Source organism: Petaurus breviceps, unplaced genomic scaffold, assembly GCF_028583685.1.
Source record: "Petaurus breviceps papuanus isolate PSGF00001 unplaced genomic scaffold, PetGlider_PUasm1.0 90849, whole genome shotgun sequence".
Classification (NCBI taxonomy): domain Eukaryota; kingdom Metazoa; phylum Chordata; class Mammalia; order Diprotodontia; family Petauridae; genus Petaurus; species Petaurus breviceps.
In genome coordinates, this window is record NW_027187361.1 from 1175879 (window position 1) to 1203361 (window position 27483).

Sequence of the window (27483 nt, forward strand, 5' to 3'; positions counted from 1 at the left end):
GATTAGAACCCAGAACTAGACTTGAAAGCCTGATACTCCTGCCAGTACATCATGCTATCTCTCTAGTCAATATACAATCAATCACTTATACATCCACTTATGAGAGGCATGCTTGAGGCCCATGTTTTTCTCAGCTTGTTGTTGAATCTGTTCTGTTTAAAATAAAATAAGTAAATTATATCAAATTAAAATATTTGCCAGGCAGGTACCAGGACTCTTGGTACTTTTCTTCATCTAGATCTTTGCTTGTTTTTCAGCCTGGATTCTGGGGTGACGCTATAGCATCTTGAAATTCTAGGGTCATCTCAGATTGGTTCTGCAGAACTGAAAAGGCTTGAGGATTTCCTGTGGCCTCCTGACCCCCAGTGCGGGGAAGCATTGGTTTTTCTAATCCTCTTTGGGGAATGCAATTTAGTTCCAAAACACAAGGATAGCCTCGACACTTAGGTCCTCTAAGTCCTGTCCTTTAAGAGTGCTGGAGAGTGAAGAATATTTTGCTTGGAGTCATGAGACGTGGACTTAACTTCCAGCTCTGCTCAGTGCTACCTCTGTGACCTTGGGTCAGTTAACCTTCAGTGGCCTCCTCTGTAAAATGAGGGGTTTGGACTCCAGCATAATTCCTAAGGTTTCTTTTAGTTTTAAATCCTATGATCCCTGCTCTGGAGGGTTATCCTTGAATACTCCCCCTAGGCCATCTGAAAACTAGGTTGGAATAGTTAGAATCTGAGGTGGTCATGAACTGACCCCCCAAAGAAGTCCCTGAGGCTATTGGAAGGGAGTGAGCACCAAGGGAATGACCATTTCCTTCACAGATGCCACTGGGATCCCAGCCAGCCCATGAATACCCAGGCATATGGTTAATTGGATATATGCCTAGAGGTTCAAGGAACTAAAATATACCGTATTAAATTCATTGTTTTCTTCCTCTCTAAGAGACCCAATTCCATCAATAAAAGGAAATTTACTTAGTTTGTATTACACAATCATGGTCTTTATTATCTATTATCTGAAATCATTTCCAAATTGAGTCTATGATTATAAACCGGTCTGTAATTTATAATTTTTCTTATTTTAGTGTAGAATTGATTGAAAAGCTCAAGAGCAGAATTTGGGGGACCTTTTGAATATCCTTTGTGGCTTCTGTGTGGTGACAACTCTCAATACTAGGAGATTACTGAAATCAAATCAGTCCAGCTTTCTCTCAATGAATTAGAATTGTGTATAACAAGGAGTTTGCCATAGGAAATGAGGTGTCCCATTCACTTGCCTGTCATCTGTAGGCTGGAATGTTTCATTTAAATTCCAAAGGAGTGTTGGTAGTAAACGTACCATTTGCCGTCTCATATTTCACCTCCTGAGTAAGCATTGCATGCTGTGAAATTCTACCTAAGTCTACTGCAAGATGTCTATCGTCTTGTTCTATCTTATTAATTATATTACTAGTTAGAGATGGTGCTTTTTCTGGGTAGGAAAACGAGTTTTTCTCCTTTCCTTTTCCCCTTCTTCCCTTATCCTTTTCCTCTCAATCCCCACAACATACCTCCCAGTTCCCAGGGTAGAAGCAAATTCCTGTCTTAGATAAGGGGAGATAAAAATGCCAAGTCCTAATTCTGGAGAATTGGCTTTCTAAAATCTGTAAACTCCTAGAGAAAATGGAAAAGAAGGGCTCTACCTGGCAATCCTGGGTTGGTTTTTGCTATAACCTGAAGTTAGTTTCTTTTAGAAATTCTTCTAGTGAGGTTACACATCCTCTAGTCTACCCCTTAAGGTTGGGGTGGGGGGGAGAACACAAGGAAATCAAGTTCATTTTCAGGGCTCATTCAAGCTTCCTTTAATCCATGGCACCCAAGGGTGTTGAGCTTGTTTGGGCAGAAGGGCTGTTGTTCGGCTCTAACCTGATTTCTAATCAGCAAAATGGGTGATCAGCTTACTTCACTTCATTGCCTATTTTTGCTCCACATGGTGCAGTCTTCTAGCTTCCTATTCTAGAAGCACTGGGATCTGAAAGCACTGTCTGATTTTAACCTTAAGTTTTCTCCCAAATCTGCACTTTAAGATCCATGGAACAACTACAAAATATGAATTTTTTGCTTCTGGTATTTTCTTATCTATTCATGTGAAATAGGCATCATGGTATAGGGGATAGGGTGCTGGCCTTGGAGACAGGAAGATCTGCCTTTGAAATACACTGGCTGGGGGTGGCTAGGTGGCACAGCGAATACAGCACTAGCCCTGGATTCAGGATGACCTGAGTTCAAATATGGTCTCAGACACTTATTAGCTGTGTGACCTTGGGTAAGTCACTTAACCCCAATTGCCCTCCAAAAAAAAAAGCAAAAACAAAACAAATAAACTGGTTGTATGACCATGCATGAGCAACCTCTGATTGCCCCAGCCAACACTCTAAGACAGCATTTTTTTTTTTTTTGCTTTGCAGACACTGATTTGCATTGACTGAGGAATTGGCTATGCTAAGAATTTCACATTTATAAAATTAATAGGTCTGGACCAAACAAATCCAGTGTGAATGGTGTTTTTGAATTACAAATGGATTTACCAATTTCTTCCTTCTAGGATAGATTGTTCCCACTACCCCTTATGTGCACCTTAACTTTAACCCGATAAATTGTTTTGCAGATATAAACCAGACCACCTGGACAGAAGGAGGAATCAGATAAGGAGACTGGGAAACAAAACACATCACAAACTCCATATGGAGATATGATGCCATTGTAATGGGGACTTCAAAAATCCAAACATTTGCTGAACTCTTTTCGTTGCTAAAAGTAGAGGAGTTGATGAATTTATTGATATTTAGTCCAAGTTTAAGGACAAACTTTTGAACCAATCTGTCCAAAGGCTATGAAGCTGCTAGGTGGTATGGTGGATACCAGGCTTGGAGTCAGCAACTTGTCTTTCTGAGTTCAAATCTAGCTTCAGATACTTATTAGCAGTGTGACCTTGGGCAAGTCACTTAACTCTGCCTCAGTTTCCTCAGCTGTAAAATGATCTGAAGAAGAAAAAGGCAAACCATTCCAATATCTTTGCCAAGAAAACCAGATGGCATCATGAAGAGTCTGACACAACTGAAAATGATTAAACAACATCCAAAAGTATAAGCTGCATTTCACGTCAAAAGCAGCTAGACTGTGCTTATGGAAGCACAGTCTATTGCTGGACCTTCAGAAAACTTTTTTTTTTTCCCCTGGCTGGAATGGGGAGTCCAGATCTATGATTTATTCAATATGCAGAACTCCAGCATGGATACTTCTCCAATGCAAATAAGTAACTAGTTTATAATTTAGCACTTGCAAGGGTCAGCAAACTCTGGCTGAAGGCCAAATGAGGCCCACTGCCTGTTTTTGTATTCCATTGAGGTAAGAATGGTTTTATTTTATTTCAAAATGAAAAAACCATTCCTCCCCCTCCCATGGCGCCCAAGCTATGGGACAGATGGGGCCCTTGGATTGTGGTTTGCTGACACTTGCTTTAGAGAGATGATGGGTGGTACTGATTCAAGACTTGTTTACATAAGGCATCACTTTAACCGGGGTTTTCCTGACTGTGACCATGCTGCCTCTCTTAGGGCACAGAGTAGGAAATGATTGGCAGCAGAAAACTAGAATGTTTTCACCGTTATATGATTCCACCCCTCCACCCCCCATAATTTGAACGCTTTCAGGCTTGAATTTATTACAGATGTAAGTCAGCCATGAAAGTATAAGCACTCCCTTTCATGATTACAGCATTGGAATGAACTCTAGGCTTACTATCAATCAAGCGACAGGATCTGAAAAAATGGAATCCTATTTGTCTATGTTCTAGGTACTCTTGAGTTGAATCCCATGGTTGTTGTGGTGGTTGTTGGAAATACCTGTCATTAAAGTACTCTGAGGATATTTGTTGACTTACGGTCTTTCAGCCAAAGGAGGTAGAGAAGGAAGTGGGTGTGACCAGAAGCAGTGATAAGCATTTATCATATACTAAGAGCTAGGGATATAACAGAATAGAAATGAAACATTCTAAGATCTTAAGAAACAGATTCTGTTGAGGAAAACATGCATATATAAGAATAAATACGAAGTAAATGAAAAGTAAGTAAACACTAAGCAGTTGAAGTAATCAGGAAATCTCATGAAGGAGGTGGTGTTCATTAATTAGGAATTTCAACACTCAGAAATGAGAAGAGGTGCCCTCTAGGCATGATGGACTCTGCTTGATTTGCTTATGGTAGGCCACAGATGGAGATGGAATTTTGTGTGTGAAGAATAGCAAATGGGGCAGCTAGGTGGCACAGTGAATAGAGCACTGACCCTGGAGTCAGGAGGACCAGAGTTCAAATATGGCCTCAGACACTTGACACTTAACTAGCTGTGTGACCTTGGGCAAGTCACTTAACCCCAAATGTCTTGCCTTCTCTCCCTCCAAAAAAAAAAAAAAGAATAGCAAATAGACTAGATTGGACTGAGAATGTGTGGGTAAGGAAGTGGGGAAGCATGTAGGGTCTATGTAGATTTTGCTCTTTTAAGGGAGGCATGTGATGGGTTTGAGAACTGTCTGCAAGGCTGGTTTAAATGTTGTTAGATAAGTTCATGGTGTTAGCAGGGCTAAGTCACTCTTGCTTGTAACTTCTAAAGAGGATGTAAAATGACTATTGAACACTTCAAACATTCTTGCTGCTTAAAGAGTATTAGAGCAGAGGAGGCCAGACTACCTTAAAGTGTATTCAGAAATTGGAAATTTGATCCCAGAAATCATCTATTTCCAGCTTTCAGGCTCTCAGTCTATCTGAATTCATTTGAGTACTTCTTCTTTGAATACTGCTTCTGTTGTCAAACTCAATATTCCCTTTCACTGAGGTTTCTAGGTACTATATCTAAAACTGGGAATTATAGAGACCCAAGGAGAATCCCGTCAATGTGGCTTGGATGTGAGATCACTCAAGCAACCACTTAATTAACCAGCATATATTATGTGCCTGGCACTTTGCTAAGTGCTGGGATTACTAGGAAGAAACAAAAAACCAAACATGAAACAGTCTCTGTCTTCAAGGTGCTTATATTCCAATGACTATAAGAAAGGCACTCAGATCTCTTTGCAGTAATCCATTGATATCAGCATAAAAATATGTGGACAGTCTGCCCTAGAGGGGCTCAGATACAATAAATTCGGAAGCTTCTAGTTGCTTGCCCTGTGGCTATTCAATAAATGACGATGATATTAGATGTTATTTATTTCCATGCACTTTTATGCAGCTCACTTTATGATGTATTATACTCCCCAAAGCAGTATCATTTAATTGAATTCCTACGAGAATTCAGGTACGCATATCATCACAGTTAAGGAGGACTCTGGGGAATTTTTTCTTCTATGCCCTGGAAATGCTTATTTATTTATTTTTTTAACAACTTGATTTTTCTCATTAGAAATAATTCTGCTTGGTGATAATAAATTTGGTTCTGTGGGCTCATGACTGTATGTTTATATTTGTGTAACTTAGTATCAAAAGCAGAGCTGAAGCATTTTGTTCTTATATTTCCATGGTGATGTTTGAAATCCAATAAAAATTGTGAAACTGGAAAAAACCCCTACCTTGAACAGCAATTATGTTAACTGCAAGTGATTTATTGTTTGCTGAAAAGTGGCTGATCTCCATCAGACAAGACCACAGGGTCTGCTGCTGTACTTTCTTGCCAGGAAAGAAAAGGAAACGAAGGAGGCAAGGGTTATCCTTCTTGTAATAAATATGAAGTCTTTCCAACATGAATGATTTCAACTTAATGTTGGGTTTAGCCGGAAAGTTCCATGTACAACAAAATTCCATGCAAATTTTGGTTTTGTGATTGATATGTTTTTCCCAAATGGGAAAGACTGAAGTACTTAAGGAGCTTTACTTTGTGGTCATGTGAAAAAAAAGAAAGCAACTAGACTGTCAGATACATACACACAAATGCACATATATATGTATATATGCACATATATATTATAGATCATGGCTTTAAATGGGGAATCTGCTGTTCTAGGCATACAAATTTTCACTTTAAGGGGTTATTTGAAAGGAAAAGCAAATAGCCCCAAAGCAATACCCTCCTCTAATCTTATAATTCATTTTATGATTTGTTGGAGTCAAAATGTTCACTTGGTAGACACCTTTCTGTTTAGAAGCCCTTTGACATTTAACTAGCCTAGTCCTGAGGTAACAGATAAAATAATCTGTTACTAGAGCCATGTTTGAAGCTTTTCTAAGCTTCTTAGGACCTAAGAAAGCAACTGGCCCCTTGGCAGAGCCTTTGAGGATCTGGGGTCATTTCCTTGCCATGATGTGACGGGAGCTAGGCTGGTTTTGTGTGGGTAGAGAATGGCATACCACTGACCGTGAATGTGGAAGAACAACAGATATGCAGCTAGGCCTGTTAATCACTGAAGGCAAGTCTGTGTTTGTGTTCCTTGGGACAGGAGCCTTTTCTTCCCCCTTTCCCTTTTGCCCTCCCCACTTCTCTCCCTTCCCTTCCCCACCCTTTTGCTTCTTCTTTCTCTATGGATAGCCCCACCCAGCCCTTTATACACCAGGCTGAACTAGGCTGTTTTTTTAAGGGGACTGGTGGGTGGTTAGCTTTTTTTTTCCCTTGCTGCTTGAAAAATCAGAGACCTAGCCTGGAACAAAATTGGGTTTGAAGTTATTCTTCAACTCCAACTGCCTGACTTGGTGACTGTGAAAGCAGAAGGAAGTAGCATTTTATATCTTTTTAGTTTTGAGTTTATAATCTTTAACCTTTCTTTTTTATTTTTTTTAAAGGAAGGTTGGTTTTCTTGTGTTTTACAATCCACAAGTGCTTTGATATGTTTTAACCCTTAACCTTGAATTACTGGAGTAACCTAGGTTAGTCCTGGCCCAAAATATGTGAAACTACATCATTCCAGTTATTCACAATGTGAAAAATAAAATAGTTGAAAAATGTCCATTGTAGGGATGGCTAGGTGGCGCAGTGAATAGAGCACCAGCCCTGGAGTCAGAAGGACTTGAGTTCAAATCCAGCCTCAGACACTTAACACAAAAACTAGCCATGTGACCTTGGGCAAGTCACTTAACCCCAATTGCCCTCCAAAAAGCAAAAAAAAAAAATGTCCATTGTTCAGAATGTGATCTGATTATATTAATTCCTCAATATGCACATCTTTAGTGATCACTGAAGAGAGACGATTTGCACTCAGAACTGAGTAGGCAGAGGAACTCTGACTGGATCACATTTAGGAAAGCCTTCAGAGCCTTTAATGACCCCAGACTACTCACTGCTATAAAAACTCAACTCTTTATTTCCACTGTTCTTCCAATGATACTCCAAGGCTGCAAATCATAGGACACCATGACCTCAGACACATTAAAATGACAAATAACCCAAATGGTACTAGAAACATGAATAGTGGCCAAAGTCAGATGTAACATGTTATTAATGGCAACTCTTACATAGATAGTAAATGGTAATGTTGTGAATATAATAATAATAGTGTGAATACAATAAAGATATAAGTCGGTGGTTATATAGCAGGAATGAGAGGCAAAAGATGGATAGCGCATTGGTACTAAAAAATGAGAATAAGGCCTTCTGGATTTTGCTTACTAATTATAATAGCATTTACATAGAGCTTCAGAGTTTGTAAAGCATTTTGTATGTTATTTCATTTGATCCTCACAAAACCTCTGTGAGATGAGAGATAAAAGTGCCTTGTTAAGGGTCCTATAGCCAGTTAATAATAGTGTCTGAGGATGGATTTGAACTCAGGTCTTCCTAACTCCAAGTCTAGCATGCTATCTATTACAGAAAGCAGGTAGACTATTAAGGAGAATTTATGGGAAAAAAAACCATGGATAAAGATTATGAGAAGACTGGGATCTTCATGGGTAAAAGAAATAGTCAATTACTAAAATTTTGGATCTGCTTAAGCATAAAAAAGCATTCTTTTAGCATTAATAGGAAAGAATCTTTCCAAATGAGATCAGAACACTGCATTATCCTTTTATTAACCATTTTGAAGAATTGAATGTGAAACACACCAAGAAGTGATTAGATGATTATTCCTAATATTTTTTTTTTCTTTTTGGAGGGCAATTGGGATTAAGTGACTTGCCCAAGGTCACATGGCTAGTTTTTGTGTTAAGTGTCTGAGGCTGGATTTGAACTCAGGTTCTCCTAACTCCAGGGCCAGTGCTATATTTACTGCATAACCTAGTCACCCCATATTCCTAATATTTCCATTTGAAAATTCCTTTCCAGCATTTTTTGGGAAATTTATGTTTTTCTCAATCCTGACACCCAAGTGATTTCAGTTAAAAAAAAAGGGGAAAAATATTGTAATTGTCTTTCAAGAATGAATGGTTAACAATCAACATTGTGTTACTGGTTTGAAGAAATCCCACTAATGTCAAGTTGAAATCAAGAGCAGGAAATGGTGACATTTGGAGTGAAGGTTATGGTTGACATTTCTGGGAACCAGGACATGAACCTGTAGGACAGAAGTGGTCATCATCTAGTCAGTCAGTCTTACTTATAACTGTGACTATGCTATAAGTGTGTTTGTAGCCTTGTCTACTGCTAACAGTGAGCCATTCTTACAAATAAAATAAATATTGTTATACACACAGTATAATTTATACAAATCCTATGAGTGTTGTTTCAAGAAATAACAAGTTTTGGAAGCAAAACAAGTCCTTAAATTGGCAATTCTGACATGTGATTCTATGTAGTGCTGTTAACCCTGCTAAGAGATATAAATGTTATGTATGTTATTCAAATGCTACCCAATAATACTCACTGGTGTTTTCCAATGTTTGAATACTTGCTGTAGTTCTTCTTAAATAACACCCAACTTAATTTCTCTTATTTTTTTAGATATTCACAGTAATGAGTAGTGTATGAGTATTTTGGAATTATTTTTTTAAAAACATAAATCAGTCAGATGTTTTTAAATCATTATCACAATATATCGGTTCATAATAATAATACGCCATGGATTTGTTATTATATCTTTTTTTAACAGGAAGTCTCTGCAACTTTGAGTATAACTCTATCACGGAAAAATTATTCACTATTTTTTACTATTCATAATTATTTAAAAATATGTAAACAAAATGTTAGAAAATACAGCACAATTCATCCTAACAAGAATTACTGAGAATTCTAATTTCTTGCTCCCAAATCCCAAAGATTAATATATAGGGAATTTAGAAACACTGTGGTAGCAACATTACAATGAGGATAACTTCCCATGGTGACATGGATAAAGTAGAGTATGCCCCACCTGTAAAGTAGAGAGGGGATGACCAAAGGTATAGCTTTGTGCGTGCATGTAGAGGAGGGAATGAAATATGGAATGATAGCTTTAGCAGCAGATCATTCAGGAAGTTACCCAAACTGTGGCAATCATCTTTTTGTATCCCACTACATCTTGACCCAAGTTCTTCTAGGCTTCATCAAGGGGTTAGAATGTAGGAAATCATTCTCAGAAAATATTTCATAAATTTATTGCAATTTTGACTTGTGACTGCCTCCACCCGGAATTCTGGGAAAATCTCCAAAAATACAATTTGTGCCTCCTTTCCCATTACAATTCTTATTACCTTCTCCAGTTCATGTGGCCCAATAGAAATATACCAGTGGTATAATTTAGAATAATTTTGCTGTAACAAATTGTAATAAAAAAGATATAGCAATTAAACACCAAGTGTGGTGTGCAGCTCAGGTCATCCATGCTGTTCTTAACAGCGACCACTTATACCTGTCAATCTCTGTGTTCATACCTTTAATTTTTTCCCCCCAAAGGAAAGAAAGCTCTCAGAAACCATTGGTATGACACACTACTGCACTGCCGTTGGAGCTATGAATTGGTCCAATCATTTTGGAAAACAGTTGGGAACTATGCCTCCCAAAAGGACTAAGCTGTTTATTCTCTTTAGCCCAGAGGTACCAAAGTGGTCAGTGATGGAGAAAACATTCAGATATACCAAAAAATATTTATAGTCTTACTTCTTGCAATAGCAAAGAATTGGAAACAAAGTAGCCATCTTTTAGGAGATGGCTAAGGAAATTGTGGTATTTGAATATAATGGGATATTATAATTTTGTAAAAAAAATATAAAAAAGGGATGAATTCAGAGAAATCTGGGAAGATTTTTATGAACTGATAGAGAATGAAGTAATCAGAACCAAGAGAAAAATTTATATGATGACCAAAGTAATGTAGGGGGAAACAACTTTAAAAGGTATGAAATCTGATCAATGTAATGATGAATCATAACTTCAGAGAACGGATGCTGGAACAAATCTCTCATTTCTTGGTAGATGTGAGGTATAAAGTGAGAAATACATTTTCAAACATGGCCAATGTATTAATTTGTTTTTCTTGACAATAATAAGGAAAGTTTTCTTAGGGGCAGGTAAGTTAGTGAGTGGGTAATGGGTGGTGATAGAGAAGGAAAAAAAGAGAAAAACATCAACATTAGACATAAAACATTTAACAAAAAAAATTGAGGAGGTGCAAACAAGGCTTTTTTGTTAATGCTGTATTAAATTTAATATACATTAAAAACAGAATATAGGTAAATTCATGGTTTCATACATGATCCTCTTTTGCTCTTTCTACAATAAAATGTTCATGTGTGTTGCTGATTAAGTTAATAATAATAAAATTAAAAGATAGTTTTTAGAAGTGCAGAGTTACCATTGATTCTACCCTAATATAATAATGATGATGATGATGATATGTAGCATTATATAGTACTTTAGAGTTTGCAAAGAACTTTATGTGTTAATTAATTTAACCCTCCTAATTACCCTGTGAGGAGTATGCTAGTATTCTCTGCATTTTACAAATGAGGAGTCTAAAGTGCAGAGAGTTTAAGTGACTTGCCCAGGGTCACCCAGTTAGTAAGCATCTGAGGCAGGATTTGAGTGTAAATCATCTTGCTCTCAAGACCTGTGATCTCTCTACTTCATCACATAGCATGATGATACTCTCCCCATGCCCCAGAGGCTTACTGAGCAGTCCACGAGAGAAGGCAGGAGTGAAGAGTAAGCCTAACCTTCTCTCAGGAATAGCTGCTTGCTGATTCCCATATTGGAATTTCTCTTCAATAACCTTCCCAATAGGTCAGTGTTATAGATATGGAATGTTCCATGAACTCTAAGAGGATGTCACTAGTATTAGGGTTTTTCTCAACATTGCAGCTTGAAAAGGAAAACGCAGAAATCTTTTTGAAAACAGCAACAACAAACAATGGCACTGCCCCACCATTACTCTTATCTGGCATGGATGTGACTATGGTTAAGATAGATTATGAAGGACAAATCAAGAAATGGGATATTATAATTTTGTAAAAAATTACAAAAAAGGGATGAATTCAGAGAAATTTGGGAAGATTTTTATGAACTGATAGACAATGAAGTGATCAGAATGAAGAGAAAAATTTATATGATGACCAAAATAATGTAGGGGGAAAACAACTTTAAAAGGTAAGAAATTGCTAGAATTGATGGAAAACTCAGAGGAAAATCAAACCACACTTTAATGGAAGCTGGCTATGTGACCGGGACACTCTAGGATGATTTTCACATATGAAGACACTGTCAAGATAATGAAATACTATTATTCAGAGTGCAGGTTAGCTCCATTGTTGGTTTTAATTTGTTACAAGAGACCTATCACTGAGTGGGGGAAGTGATGTTTATAATATAAAAACAAAACACATCAAAACTTAAAAAAAAATACTTTACCAAAATGTTTTTAGTTTTCCTTCTGCCTGGGTTTCAGTAGGTCTCTCTGGAGTACTCAGTATCACAGTGGTAATGGCCTTTGACTCTCCAGAGATATTTAATGTAAAGATATTTCCTCCCCGAAGCAATATTCCTCTTATTTTGGTTCCATTGATTTTGTTTGTGCAAACACTGTTCTATTTCATATAATCAATATGATATTTTTTCTTCTGTGATCTCCCCTATTCCTTGTTTTGTTCAGAATTATTCCCCCTAGCCCTAATTTTGAAAGATATCTCCACTGCCTGACAGAGGTACTATAGAAGGGATTCCCATGTAAATCAGGTCGTAGTTGATTACTCCTTCGGTACTTTGGAATTCTTTGATTCTGTCATGATGGTTGGAGCCAGTGGACCAGTCAAGACTGAAGAAACCAAGGTTTGATCTAACTCAGAGCTGGACAATTACTAATAGAGGTCAATATGAAGAAGCATGAAAATGAGGTGGAGCAGTGATGAAGTACGAGGCTTTTTGGAAGACATAATCCAGAAGCATTAACCAAGCAGTCAAGCCAATAAATGTGAAGTAAGGGAAGTCTCAGGACAGGTGCATGCGTCCAATGCATAGCTTGAAAGGACAGGTCAAAGTACAAAATGTTTGATTGGTCCCTGCTCCTTGGCACATCTGCTTGTATGCCATAAATCATCCTGGTCCTGAAGCAGTGATTGAATATTCCTACTCGTTGTTGGTTGGATGCATAAGTTATGGCATCTTTGTTAAAACAGCATTCTCGTAAAGTTGTGTAGAGTTGTGTTTCACATGTGATATGACAAAGAAAAGAAACATCCTCATTGAAAAGACGTGAGTTTTGAGAGGTTATCAGAGTGGTTATATCTGACTAGCATAACTTTGGGTTTTAGATCTCAAAGTGACTTGATTGTAAATGAATTGGGAGAGTGTAAGTTCTTTAAAAGACAGATATTGTCTTTTTAAAAAATTATTTTTAGTTTATGAAACAAAACAAACATTTCCATAACATAGTAGAATTAGAAAAAGACGGTTGTACATGGAACTACAAATCTATTACGTACAATTTTCTATTCCTTTTAAATATGTAATAAATTTATCATGTAAGTTTATTTTTTTACTATACATACTTTTATTTATCTATTTTTTCTCTGGATGCAGAGAGCATCTATCTTCACAGGTCCTTTGTAATTAATTTGGGTATTTACGATACTTAAAATTACTTATTCACTCAAAGTTGCTCTTAAAACAATATTACTGTTACTATATACAATGTCTCTTGGTTCTGCTCATTTTGTTCTTCATTATTCCATGCAAGTCCGTCCATGTTTTTCTAAAATCAACAAGATCACTATCTCTTATAGCATCATGATAATATACCACAATTTGTTGTCTTTTAATTCTGTTGTATCTTTCATGGGGGCATTGATGACGATGGGCAAAGCTGGCGAGGAGATAGGTAACATGGTTGAGAGTCCAGTTAAATTGAGTGGAAGATAGCAAATGGTCGTTCATATAGATGATGACTGTGGCCAACATATTGGAATTTGGGTGGGTGGTCTGGGGGGAGAGGAAGTAGGCATGGCTGATTTTTTGGTTCTTGTGCTCTAGTCCTGAGCTGCCTCATTCAGGGTCTTAGGGAAGGTGCTGGTTGAGGGGGTGGAAGCTTTGGCCTGTCTGGCACTTGATACCCCCTGTGTCTCCTTCAGGATGCCTTACAGACTCTATCAGTGGCAGGATGGCTGTGGGGTCAAGGTGTGAGTACAACAAATCAACACTTTGGGCACTTGAAAATGTGTTCCTCTTTCTGTGTGTCTAGTCTTTCCCTTCTCTATCAAGAGGCAGGAGGCGTGTTAAACCACCTGCCTTCCAAAATCATGTTGGTCCCTGCATTGATCAGAGTTCTGAAGTCTTTTGATGTCATTTTTAAGGGACTAGTTTCATGGAATTTTCTTAAGGCAAGATGACCTGACATGTACTTTGGGTCTTAACTGACAGGCAGTTGAGGTCTGCAGAGTGGGATGTTAGCATTTTGTAAGAGCAACGCCAGAGAGCAGGAAGCTAAACTTTTGAACCCAAGATGATCCTGTCTGCAATCTGCTCTGTTTTTAGAATCCTGGCTAGGGGCAGGTGACTCTGGGCTTGTAAGTATTGATTGTAGCTAGGAGATCAAAAGCCTACTGGCCCATTTTGCTCTTAATTGAAGCAGAGACAGAGAATCTAACGGTATCCTTTATAGCTACTAGCATGGTTCTGAACGTACAGTATCAGTTCAACAAATACTTATTAATTAATTGATCATGAGTCAAGATTGTATTATCTGTTTTGAATTCTATAGATAGTTGGACATCCTCAATGCTGTGGTAATTTCTACCATCAGTCTCTCTTCTGTGGTGGTGAATAAGAGCTCCATGGAATAGACTCAAGTTCAGATAAAAAAAGACTTCTTATTTTTTTTTTGACATAGAATAATTCTCATATCTAAAATTCTCAACATAAAATATACAAAATCAAGATATCCTAAGAATTGAAGGGTTCCTGACATACCTTCCTAGTTATAAGGTTATCTTTATAAAAAACATACAGTAGCAAGCTCTGCACTTAATTTTTGTTTTTGTTTCTATGAAAGATGCCCTTTACCATCCACTACTTTCTTTCACCCATGCGGAATGAGACAGGCATTTATCCTTTGGCCTTTCTCTGGGAAACATATTCTTGTGAATACTGCCTGAGATTGTGGAAAAATTAATATTCTTAACCACTTCACTGACGTTCTTCGAATGAGGAATAGTCAGCTAATGAGCAGATCCAACTTGACAGGATATACTTGTCGCATGCTCGGGAAGAGCCCCCCCCCCCGTCTTCAACAAAGGATGCTACTGAGCCCTGGGTTGGTGCTTTGAACATGTCAATGGGAAAAACACTCTATTGTATTATCTGCAGCTGCTCCTGGAATCTTTGGCAGTTCTATTCAGAGAGGGGTTTGTTGTTGTCCGAGTTTCCCTCTCCCTCCAAAGCCCCCTCCCTCGTGCAGTGAACTGATCAAAACTTGTTTCACTGAAGTGGACCTAGAGAAGAGAATTCATCCCTTTTCACAGTTAGGCTGTATAATTGCAATACATGTGTGATTTAAGACCTTCTTTGGAGCTTTCCTGGCAATCCCCATTGGCTCGAAATATAGCTCTGGCCATAACCTCAGTGCAGAATGTGTTCTGGGCTCAAGACACCTGTGTTCTGGCTACTTGTTGACTTCTGATAACCACTGAGATTCATAATTAAACTCAGAAACTGTCTTTTTGTCAATTATGCTGGAGGTGGATTTGGTTTAACCCTTTCCCAGTGAGTCTAACTTGGATGGTAAGAATATAAATGATTTTCACTTATTTAAAAATAAAGTTAACCTGTGATGGTGTATATTAATAAGAAGAAGCAGTAATGCAAATAGTACAAAATATTGCATATAGGTATATTTGACTTTGGAATGCATTTTATATTTATTTATGAACGTAGACACGGCTGATCTTGGGAATAATGTACACAACAAAATAGGTCACAGATGAGGGCAACTTAGGAGGAACTGTCTAGCTTTCCCATTTTTTTCTATAGTAATCAGCTGGAGATGGAGAGTAGAATGTAATCTAATAGGATATAATTTCTTTGAGTACAGAGACTGTTTCATTTTAAAAATAATTTGTATTCCCAAGTGCCTAATAGTATCTGGAACATAGTAGGCACTCAGTATGTTTGTCCAACTGAATTAAATAGAATTGAATTTACAACAACTTTCAGACTATTGCAAAATATTATGATATACATCATAGCCTTTGCACTGAGATTGCTGTCAGTGTAGCTCACACATTCCCTGGTGATAGAGGAGATAATTGAATGATTTTATTTAAAAGATAACTTCTGGTAGCCTTGAGTGTGGGGAAGGACACTCGAATTTCCCATTGCAGCATAAAGACTTAAGGAAAGTAGAGATAGTTATGATGTCAACAAAAGAGTTAAATAGCAGAGTAGATGGTAATGTCAGAAGGAAGCTAAAAGCAAGGTTTACCATGGATAAGTTGTAATTTGAATAACATGTCCATAGGTAATTGAGAGTTGATTGCATATGAGTTTGGGTATATGCCAATAATGGAAGGAAGTTTAGAAGGCTTCTGGAAGGAGGGATTATATATTAAATGGGCTTGGTGTCAAAAGACAGAGGTTCTGCCACTCACTGGCCCTGTGACCTTAAGTGAGTCACGTCATGTTAACCTTTCGAAGCCTCGTCTGGAAATGTCTCTGAGCCTCATCAGTTTTCTCATCTTTCAAGGGATAATAATACTTGCCTTGTCTGTCTCACAGTGTCACTGTGAGGTTCAAATGATATCATTTATGTGGAAAGCCCTTTGAAAATTATAAAACACAATACAAATATGCAGCATTATGTATCCCAAAGTGCAGAATCTCATTTATAATTTGGCTCATTGTTCATTTGCTCTAGTGTTTCAAAAAGACATTCAAATGAGATGAATGCAGGAGGCGAGTGCACTCTCTTGCCCTCTGAGGAGCGCCTGTGTCTAGCAGTAAAGACTAGGTGTCTTTATAGTGTTGGAGGAGTTTTATGTTGGTAAATTTCCCAACACAGAAATGAAGAGAGGTAAATCAGCATCAATGAGAGAGGTGCTAATTGGACCTATTGAGGTCTTTTACTTATTTACAAGAAGTTGTTTGGGGAGCAGGTGCTGAAAAAGCCTTCCCAAATGGTTTCATCTATTGTTGTTCATTAAGGACTGACTTTATGCATGGTGTTGTCCTAAGCAGAGTAAAAACTCACTAATTTCCATTTGGGGGGGGAGTAGGAGTCATTTGAATTAATGAAAATTTTGAATTATGGCAGAGTGAAGTGAACAGACCAGGAGAATGATTTATGTATAATAACACTGGAGAAACAAACAGCTCTGAAAGACTTCAGATATCTGATTAATATAATGACCAACCATAATTTTAGAAGACTGATGAGGAAGAATGCTACCTGTCTGCCTACTGAGGTGATGGGCTCAATATGCAGAAAGAGACATTTTTTTTGGATGTGAACAATTACCGGAATTTGTTTTGCTTAACTGTATGTATGTTACAAGGGTTATAATGTTTTCCAATGGAGAGAAATATCTGATGGAGAGAAAACAAATGCTTGTTAATTGAAAAAAAAATTAAAATAAAATTCTAAAGAGAAATTTGACTTTGTGGAATCGTTATACTTTGAAAGTATTAAGTAAATGAACCAGCTTCATTAAGACACATATAAGATACTATGTCATTATCTTTTAACTTGTGAGACCCATGAAGGTAGAGATCATGTCTTCTTTGTATCTTCTGCAGTGCCTGATGTACTTTGCACATGGAAAGATCATAGGGTCATTGGTTTAGAGGCAGAAGAGGAATTAGGTACCATCTAATTTAATTCCCCTATCTCCCACTTAAAAAAAAACCAACTGATAAGGAAATTGTCTTAGAGAAGTTGTGAGATATCCAATATTGCAGAGGTTGTTAGTAGGCATTGAATAAATATTTACGGAGAAAGTCTTTGTTGATCTCAGTGGCCTCCGAGGTACCCTTCTAGCTATAGATTGGTTGAATTATGTACTTTTTGCAGTCACTTAACCCAGACTAACAGAATATCTCCAAGGAGGTACTAAGAGTTTGTGCTGTCCCTTCTTCCAATCTAGAACCCTTCAGTCTATTCATGAAGGATAAGGAGTGGCTGGTTATTAGGTATTATGGTTTTAAGTATATATAGTATTATGAAGAAGATGCTTCATTGAAGAAAACATGGAAATATCTTGGTGTAGTGGAAATAATACCCTTTGGGTGGGTAGGGGGAAGGGAATTGTTGTTGGTCTTTGGTTTTGAAGAGAACCAATGACAACACGGGTGATGCCTTGGGCATCAATTGGATTTAAGTGAGGCCAAGTTGCACAACGTCATTAGCCTCACTCTTTCTTCCAGAGTTACCAAAGTTGAGTAGCAAGGCAAAAGTCAGGACAACTGACTGTGTCCTGGGATGCAGCATATGACAATGGCATCTTCCATGTCTGACTGAGATCTAGGCACTCCCCAATGCCCGATTCAGCCACTTTCATGGCTATCATGTATACCATCATGTGCCAGGTACTTTTGTAAGCACTTTACAGATCAATGGTTGGGAGTCAGAAGACTTGAATTAGAAGTGGCTCTGCTACTTTTTAGCCACAATTTTCCTCTTCTGTAAAATGAAGGAGCTAGACTAGATAACTTCTGAGATCCTTTCCAGTTTTAGTCTCTGCCACTAGTTCACTAAGATGGCCTAGTGTTATAGGAATTAAAATTTTAAGATCTTCCCTGTCCCTAGGCATAAGTGCACCCAGAGCCTGTGGTGGGAGGCTTGTTTCTCAGGAGATACTTTGTGATTGGGCAGTGGGTCAAGAGGGTTGTTACATTCTCTGAGCCAGGAGAAGGCTATATAAGCCCTGATGGGAGACTTTGTTTTGGGGCTGACATTGAGAAGTGTTATATGATTTGACGAGATTAGACTCTGGACAGCCGTTGAGAGCCCCCCATCTTTGACAACCCAGATGTTGATGCTTCCCTCTCTGGTAACTGTGATTAGGTATGGATGTATGTAATGATCAGACAGTTTGGAAGCCTGTTGCTTGGTATGTTTTTCTATTTTCTTGTAACTTTTGTCTGTATACTCTGAAGTTCAGGGCGCTGACTTTTTCCCCTGAACAAGGTAAATGATATGTTTGATTGATTAAAGTAAGCTTGTTAACCCATTTTGAGTTGCTTTCCTTTAGAAACGCAGATCTAAGAACCTGTGTTGGCAGCCACCCTGGGGACACCAGGGTGCTTGCTGCTACACCTAGAGGACATGTTAAGTCTCAAAGGCTACCAAGTGGGGAGCTAGGATGACCCAAAAATCATTAGCTCAGTATTTGAGGCAGAATATAAATACTCAAATACAGTTGAATTCAGTATGACAAACATTGACTAAATGACTTTAGTAGTGCAGTGAAGATGAAAGAATTCTGCATGCAGAGCCAGAAATCCTTCTTTGAAATGCCAATTCTGCCACTTACTAACTGGGTAACTTTGAGTAAGTCATTTGACCTTTATGGTCCTCAGTTTCCTCGTTTGTAAAATGGACTAGATTATGGGTTCTTAAGCTTTTTGTGTGTATGTGTCATAGGCCCCTTTGTTAGTCTAGTAAAGCCTATGATCCCTTCTCAGACATTTGTTTATATTAATAAAAGATCCATCAGATTACAAAGGAATTAGAGAGTTAATGGCAATAAAGATCTATTTTTTTCCATCCAGGTTCACAAAACCCCTGAAATCTATCCATAGAGCCCTTAGGCATTTCTGGACCCCAAGTTAAGAACCCTTGTACTAAATTGTCATTATGGTCACTAAATCCATGATCCTATATGAATATTTGGTGGCACAGTAGATAGAGTGCCAGGCCTGGAGTCAAAAAGATTCATCTTCTTGAGTTCAAATCCATCCTCAGATGCTCCCTAGCTGAGTGACCTTGGGCTAGTCATTACCCCTGTTTGCCTCAGTTTCCTCATCTCTAAAGTGAGCTGGAGAAGGAAATGACAAACCACTCCAGTATCTTTGCCAAGAAAACCCCCAAAAGGGTCACAAAGAGTAAAACATGAATGAAAAATGACTAAACAATAATAACAACCTTCAAGCACCCATGTTTTCACATGTATTTATTTTTTAACCGTTAATGATTTCACCTCCTCTATGCCTTTGTTGATGGCCTTCATGAATTCTTGTGGTTGGAAAAATTCATCACCTGGTGGTTAAATTCTAGTGATAAGCCTCTATGAATTCAGCCAGGCTGGTCCTTGGATGACAGAGCTGTAGAATATTAGTAGACCCATATTTGAATGCTTTCCAACTTGGATAGGGTCTGCCAGGGCTTATTCTCTGCTGGCAAAGACTAAGAACTCAAAGGTCACTGCCTTGTAATAACAAGGCTTCAAAATTAGACTTTAGTAGAGGGTACTAGTGAATGGGGAAAGCTAATTTTCAGTGAGCACTTTTTTTATCATTTGTGTCTATCTATTGATCTGTCTATCCATTTGGGACCTTTTGCTAGTTTTCTGGACCCTCCATAATCTGGCTCAATCCCTTCTTTTCACTACTCCCTGACATAACCTCCCTAACCTGTATGTTAGCTGATCTTGAAGCAAGAAAGGAATTTCAAAGGAGAGAAACAAGGGAAAGTTGGTGATCTGTTCTGGGCATGTGAGATTGGGGTGTACGCAGAGAAGGGTGAAGGCAGGATAAGGAACTAAGATTAGTATGAAGTAGTTGGAACACAGAGTATATATAAGGGAGTAATAGGAGATAAGGCTGAAAAAAAGTAGTCTGGAACCAGATCCTGAGACATGGAATGCAAATATCAGGAATTCAGTAGGCAGAAAGGAGCCATGAGAGGTTGCAGAAGTGTGATGAATGTATGAAGAAGGCTCATTAGATATTGATACAAAGGATATATTTGAAAAAGGATAGACTGGAAACAAGGACACCAATTACAAGTCTTTCATAGCACAGACTCTGGCATAGTAGGCATTTAATAAAGGCTTGCCGATTGAACGAATGGTCTAGGACAGTGGTGTCAAACTCAAATAGAAATAGGGGACACTAACCCATACATAAAGATCCCTGCTATCATCATGTTGACAGAAAACCTATTGATTTAGAAAAAAATTCACATTTTGTTCAGTTGTTTTTCAATTGTGTTGGATTCTTTGTGACCCCATTTGGGGTTTTCTTGGTGGAGATACTGGAGCAGTTTGCCATTTCCTTCTTCAGCTCATTTTACAGATGAGAAAACTGAGGCAAATAGGATTAAGTGACCTGACCAGGGTCACACAGCTAGGAAGTATCAGAAGTCAGGTTTGAACAAGAATCTATCTACTCTGCAATTTAGCTGCCCCATACTAACATTATCCACATTCTTTTTTACTTTTACTTATTTTTTGAAATATTTTCCAATTACATTTTAATCTGTTTTGGCTGCGCTGGGAATGTTGCTATCAGCACTGCCATTTGTGGATGTGAGCTTGACACTTCTGGTCCAGGAGGTAGGAGTATATGTAGCAGATGTTGACTCACCCTGGGAGAGCGGCAGTTATTCCCATTGCCCTTGCCTCTTCCTATTGGGGGAAAAGTCATGAAGTCATTATACAAATGCCTCTTTAGATACAATCTCTCTTTTCCTGTTTTTGTTGTCTTAGAAGACTGGATACAGGAGAACTAGAAAGAAGAGAATGTAGTATCTTTGGCTGATCTAGAATAGGCAGACTAAGTCTTTTCTCCAGTTTGTTTTATCATCCTAAATAAAGTCTGTAGATCACTTATTGCTAAACAATTTTTAAGTACTTACTATGTGTCAAGCACTGTGTTAGAGATACAAAAGTAGACATGAAAGAGTTTGCTCTCAAGGAGCCTACATCAAGGGGAGGACCCGGGATCAGTTCCGGCCTCGGATACATAACACCCACACACAAAAAAAATGGTTGTGTAACCTTGGGCAAGTTACTTAACCCCAACTGCTTTAAAAAAAAAAAAAAGAATGCACAATTAAAAGACCAGTGTGGACACAGAAGCTTTATAAAGCTTTGTAAATTCTTTTAAAAAAGTTTTATTTTGTTTTTAACTTATGGAATAAAACAAGCATTTCCACAACATAGTATAATAAAAAAGATGATTGCCTGTGAAGCTGCATGATCTATTATGTACAACTTGCTATTCCTTTTAAATATATGTAATATAATATCAATATAGCATGTAATAGAAAATAAATATGATAAAGTTATCAAGTAAATTTTTCCCCTTCCCTTCCCCATATATATGTGTGTATCATATATATGTAAAACAATTCTAATAGATGAGAACTGCAGAAGTTGCAGTTTGACAAGTTGGAATGGTTAACAATAGATAATACTCCATAAAATGGGCTCATGGAAAGAGGAGTTCCAAGGTTCTCTCCAGTTCAGGTTCTGGCACTGACTCCCTTTGTGGTGAGGTGGCCTGGCATAGTGAAATTTGTGCTTGCTATATTTGGAGTCAGGGGACCCGGGTCCACATCCCAGAGATGATATCTGCTACCTGTGTTACAAAGGGCAAGTCGCTTAACCTCCAGGGGTCTCCTTTTCTCATCTGTAATATGAGAGGATTGGATTAGATGGCCTTCAACTGTCCTTCCCCCTCAAAATTTATGATCCTCTGATCTATCTTTAAAGTCCTTTCTACCTCTAATGTTCTGTGATTTTATGCATCTTTTTTCCCATTCCTTTCAAATAATTTTTCATATGTTAATTATTTGCTTCTATCCTCTTTGTGCTGCAAAGGACAAATGAAAAAAAACCTCGGGATTAATAATTAAAAATTGTTCATGTATCCTGTTGAAAATCTACCTCACAGAATTCACACACGACAATGATAACTGTCCAAGGCCAGTGATATCTCACTGTTCAAATTGTCAACAAGAGGTTTAGGGCCCCGCTCTTCAGACTGCTTAGTCGTTACAACTTAGGAAAGTGAACAGCACCTATTGATACGGAGTTTAGACCTCTGTGGCATACATTGCAGATGTACTACAAAAACATGAACGTTTCTTTCATTATTACTGAGTGTACCAAAAAACAATTTGAGGTATCTTTTTGAGACTCTTTAATATTGGCCTGGAGTCAGGAAGACCAGAGTTCAAATCTGGTTTCAGATACTTATTAACTGTGTGACCCTGGGCAAGTCACTTAACTCTGCCTCAGTTTCCTTGTTTCTTAATTGAGCTAGAGAAGGAAATGGCTAGAAAAGGAAAAGATACTCCAGTATCTTTGCCAAGGGGACCCCAAGAGGGGTCACAGAGTTGAAAATGACTGAACAACAACTAAAATTATATATCTTTCCTAATGGGCAAGAATTTTCATCATATACTTAGTTTCATATAAGTTACTAATTTGGTGAATTTTTTTTTCCTTTTCAGTATTTTTTAGATTTCTTAACTATTTTCCTGGGGAAGCCCCAACATATTAGCCTAAAGATACTGAATTAACATCTGAGCTTGTCCTCCCCTGCTCCAGTCAAACCAACTTCCACATGACCTGTTGCCTTCTGCCCTCAGGCCTTTCCACATGCCTTTCTCTGGTGTCTGGAATGCAGTTCTCCTCTGCCAAACCATGTTCCTTCCGTCCTTCAAAACACTGCTCAAGCAAGACACCTCTCACATGAAATCCTCCCAGACTCTCCCCATCTGACCCCACTAGTCACTTGAATCACTCCACAACCCTCAAGTCAGACACACACACACACACACACACTCTCTCTCTCTCTCTCTCTCTCTCTTCTCTCTCACACACACTCATACTCTCTCACAAACACACACTCACACACACACTTTTTTTTCTCTCTCTCTCACACACACACACACTCTCACTCAGACGTGTGTCTACACAAGTATACTTCTGTTTGCCGATGCACAATATCATATGTACTTCATTTACATTTGTTTCCTTTTGGTTTTGTTGGTTAAACTTGTGATGTCACTGGCCCAAGTGAAGAATCTGCCTCTCCCTATACAGACTGGCTCTGGGGCACTTAGAGGTTAAGTGACTTGGTTACCCACTCAGTAGGTATCAGAAGGGAGACTTGAACCTAGGTTTTTCCAACACTGAAGCATACTTTTCCTCTCTCAGGGAACATGCTAGCAAATAATGATTTGCAGGAAGCAGGGGAATTTTGTTCTTATGTGATTTCCCGTCCCCCTTTGTGGCTCCCACATTTTATTATAAGGTCCTTGAAGTCAGGACTGTTTCTCTTGCATCCACAGAATATGTTATTATTCATTGCACTGAACAGTTGCTCAATCCTTGTTGACTGGCTGACTGACAGTTATTATGCTGGCAGGCTACATAAAGAAGGGGACTTTTTGAAGGGATGGAAGCAAGCTGATGGGCCAGAGAGTAAGCAGTTTATCCAGAGAGCTTGGCTGGTTTGTGTTCCGTGAACTGCACGGTAACTCCCCAAATTATTTTATTGAGTAGCTGTACCATGGGACAGACAGTGAAGTCTCTGGGGTTTAATACTTTACTATGGGCCATTCATCAAGGCAGCCAGACACACTTGGTATATCTTTTGAAGAGCCTCTGTTATTGTTCTATGAAAAGGTTTCATTTCAGGCTGACCTTCTAAAACCTAAAAGAAAAAAAAAAAGGCAGCATCTTTTATAGGACTGGCTAATTGCTTCTTTGCACGAAGGAAATCGATGATATTTTAAGAAGTAAACTGCACTCAAAGAATAGATAGTATAACATTAACTTTTGTCGAAGTTGCCACAGCAACATGAATTTGATTCCTCCCCTCCCCCTTCCTCCCAGCCTTCCCTAAATCTGCTTCAACAAATCGTCTTGGAAAAATACTGAGCCGGTAAATGGTATCTTTTGCTCAGTCAGAATGCTATTATAGTGAACAGTGTAAATGCAGCCCCCAAAATGAGATGCAAAGAACATTGCTTTTAAGAAATAATGTCACAGAGAGGAGGAAAATGATCAGTCAAAATGGAGCTTTGCTTCTACCCAAACAGAGTGTTTTGAAACCAAAAATAAAACCCTCTTTTATTATGCAGCGAGAAATGAAACAAGGGCCCTGGCTGGCACAGCCACGGAGGCTGCCAGGGGCCATGGTACACACAGCCAAGTATTGTTGAGAGCCATGCTCTTTTCTTGGTGCCTTTGGCTACAGCTTGAAAAACACGGGAGGGAAACTGATCCTTTGTTGCTGCTTCCCCTGTACCAGACTATTTGCTGAGGTTATACTTCTCATCAAGCAAGACTATTTTGGGAGAAGGCAAAACAGGTCAAACGGAATGGCAAACACAGCAGGGTCCCACAGCCGTGGAGTAGTCAATAAGTTATCACATCCAAAAAAAGAGACGGGAAAACGATCAGAATCATGGTTCTGGGTGTGTGCCTTTTGGGGTAGCTTCTCAAGACTCCAGACTTGGAATTTCGGGGCTTTTTTTAACCTCTTTTCCAGGTTTGTCCTGGATAACGTATTAGGCTCAGAGTCAGGAAGACCTTGGTTTGAGTCCTTCTTCTGACATCATTAGTTGTCTGAATCTCAGAGCTTGTATTTCTTCATCTGTAAAAATGGGGATGGATAATTAAGCAGTTGCAGTGGAATAGAAAGAGAGGCAGTCAGAAAGATCTGAGTTCCAGACCTAGCCTTAAACTAGAGTGGCTGTGTGACTCAGGGTAAGTCATTTCACTTCTTAGCTTTTGAGCATTTCAGTGCTTAAGGCAACTCTTGAAGATAAAGTTGTAGATCAAGGTTTGCATTGGTTAAGGGAGTTTCCTCATCCAGAGTTCCCTATCAAATCACAGGTACATTTAAAAAAAACCCTTCCTCCCAATCCCTCCACACACTCAGCTGGGGATAATATATAAACCCTACCTCACAGTCTTGCTGGATTGAAAGCATTCTGTAAACCTAATATATAAAGTATTATCTAGGACCAGGGGTGGAGAACCTAAGGCCCTGAGGTCACATGTGGCCCTCTAGGCCCTCAAGTTGTGGCGCTTTGATGGAACCCAAACTTCACAGAACAATTTGCTGGATTTAGTCAAATGACTGAACCTGAGGACCTAGAGGGCCACATGTGGCCTCGAGGCTGCAGGTTCCCCACCCCTGGCAGTGGATAGAACCCTGCACCTGGAGTTCAAATCCAGCCTCAGACATGTACTACCTAGGTGACTCTGGGCAAATCACTTTAACTTCTGTTTTCCTCAGTTTCCTCAGCTAGTAAAAGCAGCTACTCCCTAGAGTTGTTGTCAGAATCAACTGAGAAGATATTTGTAAAGTTTAGTACAGTAGACACTATATAAATGCTTGCTCCCCCTCTCCTCTAGCTCCTTCCATGCTTAACCCATCTCATTTAAAACAGCTCCAGAAGCAGGAACTTAAAGGTCATTCAACCCCCTCATTTGGGGGATGAGGAAACTAAGGTCAGGGGAAGGCCAAATAATTTGCCTAAATTGCGTAAATTCACAGTTAATAACCCAGGTTTTCTGATTTCAGGTCTACTTTTCTTCCATGCTAGAGAAGGAGGGAGCTCAGGTGTGACCTTCCTCTCTCGGTCACTCCAGTATTTTGCTCCCTTCCTTAGAGAAGTATTCATTAGCAAATCATATCTACACCCCAGGCCTGTTTCCTTTTTTGCTATCTCATAATAACCAGGTGCAGAGAGTTGATCATCACTTACCCTAGACGTACCTTTCAAACTGCAGAATACTTCCTACCAATATAAATGCATGGAATGTGGTAGCCTTGAAAAAATGTTTAAATTAGATGATTCATTTGTTCCAATTCTTCTCAGTCCGCAAAATGTGTATTTTTTCTTTTAAAAATTCAATATGCAATATTGAATTGTATATATAATAGCATTTTATATATAATATTGTATTTTTTTGCAATATCCAAAATCTCTAAAAATTTTTATTGTATAAAAGGGATTATATAAGAAAGTAAGAAGTGTTAAATGTAGTTTTGTTTTTAAAAAGTATATATGTATTAAATTTAATTTGGTAGTAACAAAGTTGTTCTGTTCCATCAACAGTTTTGAGGTTCTTTTTTTGATGAAATTTTTATTTGCTGAAAAATTAAGAATATACAAGTGCATACATAGTTCAAAAGTTGAGTAGTATAAAATTAACATGTGATGTGTAAATAAGCATTTATGTAGCCAATTTGTTTTTTTACAACCGTTCTATTATAATTTCATAAAATTGTTCAAAGGACAACTTTACAGAATTAAAAACCTCCAAGACAAGATGGAGATAGCTGAATTACCATTGTACTACTCATGATTTGGGCAGCTAGCTGGCTCAGTGGACAGGGCACTGGGCCTAGAGTCAGGAAGATTCATCTTCACAAGTTCAAATCCAGTCTCAGACACCCACTAGCTAGGTGACCTTGGTTAAGTCACTTAAACCCATTTGTTGAGGCTCTGTTTTTGTGCATTAAAAAAATGTTTTATTGATATTTCTCCATGTATATGTGTGTGTTTGTGTGTGTGTGTGTATGTATAGCTTATCTATCACTAACCAATGTACAGACTAATTTTGGAGTCAGGAATACCCAGCAAGCCTTCACTGATACATGTGGTCCTGTGGAAATAACTGAATGTCTAAGCGTCCCATGTAATTCTTTAAGACTGTAACTTTCAGGATGGTTGTTGTTCTGTATTGGTCGAAGCCATTTTCCCACATAGAATTCTCTTAAAAGTCTGCATGACAATCATGATAAATGAAGGGCCTTTCCTCTGGGTCCTAAGTCTAGGTCTTATCACAACTATCACTTTCCTCATTTCTGGATTTAAATATATGGTCTGGAACTGTGATTTCATCAGTGTAGGGGGACTTCCTCTGTGGAAATTCCTTCCCCCAATGCAATATATCTGCCACTTGGAGTACTGAGAGTGACTTATCCATGGTCACACAGCCAGCCTGGGTCAGAAACAAGACCTGAACCCAGTTTGTCCTAACTCTGTAACCAGCCCTCTAGCACTTAAACCATTATTATTTTCAGATGTATATTCAGAGATTTAAGTTATATTTTTCTGTATTTTTCAGTTGGAGAAGAGGAGAAATAGGAATACACACACACACAT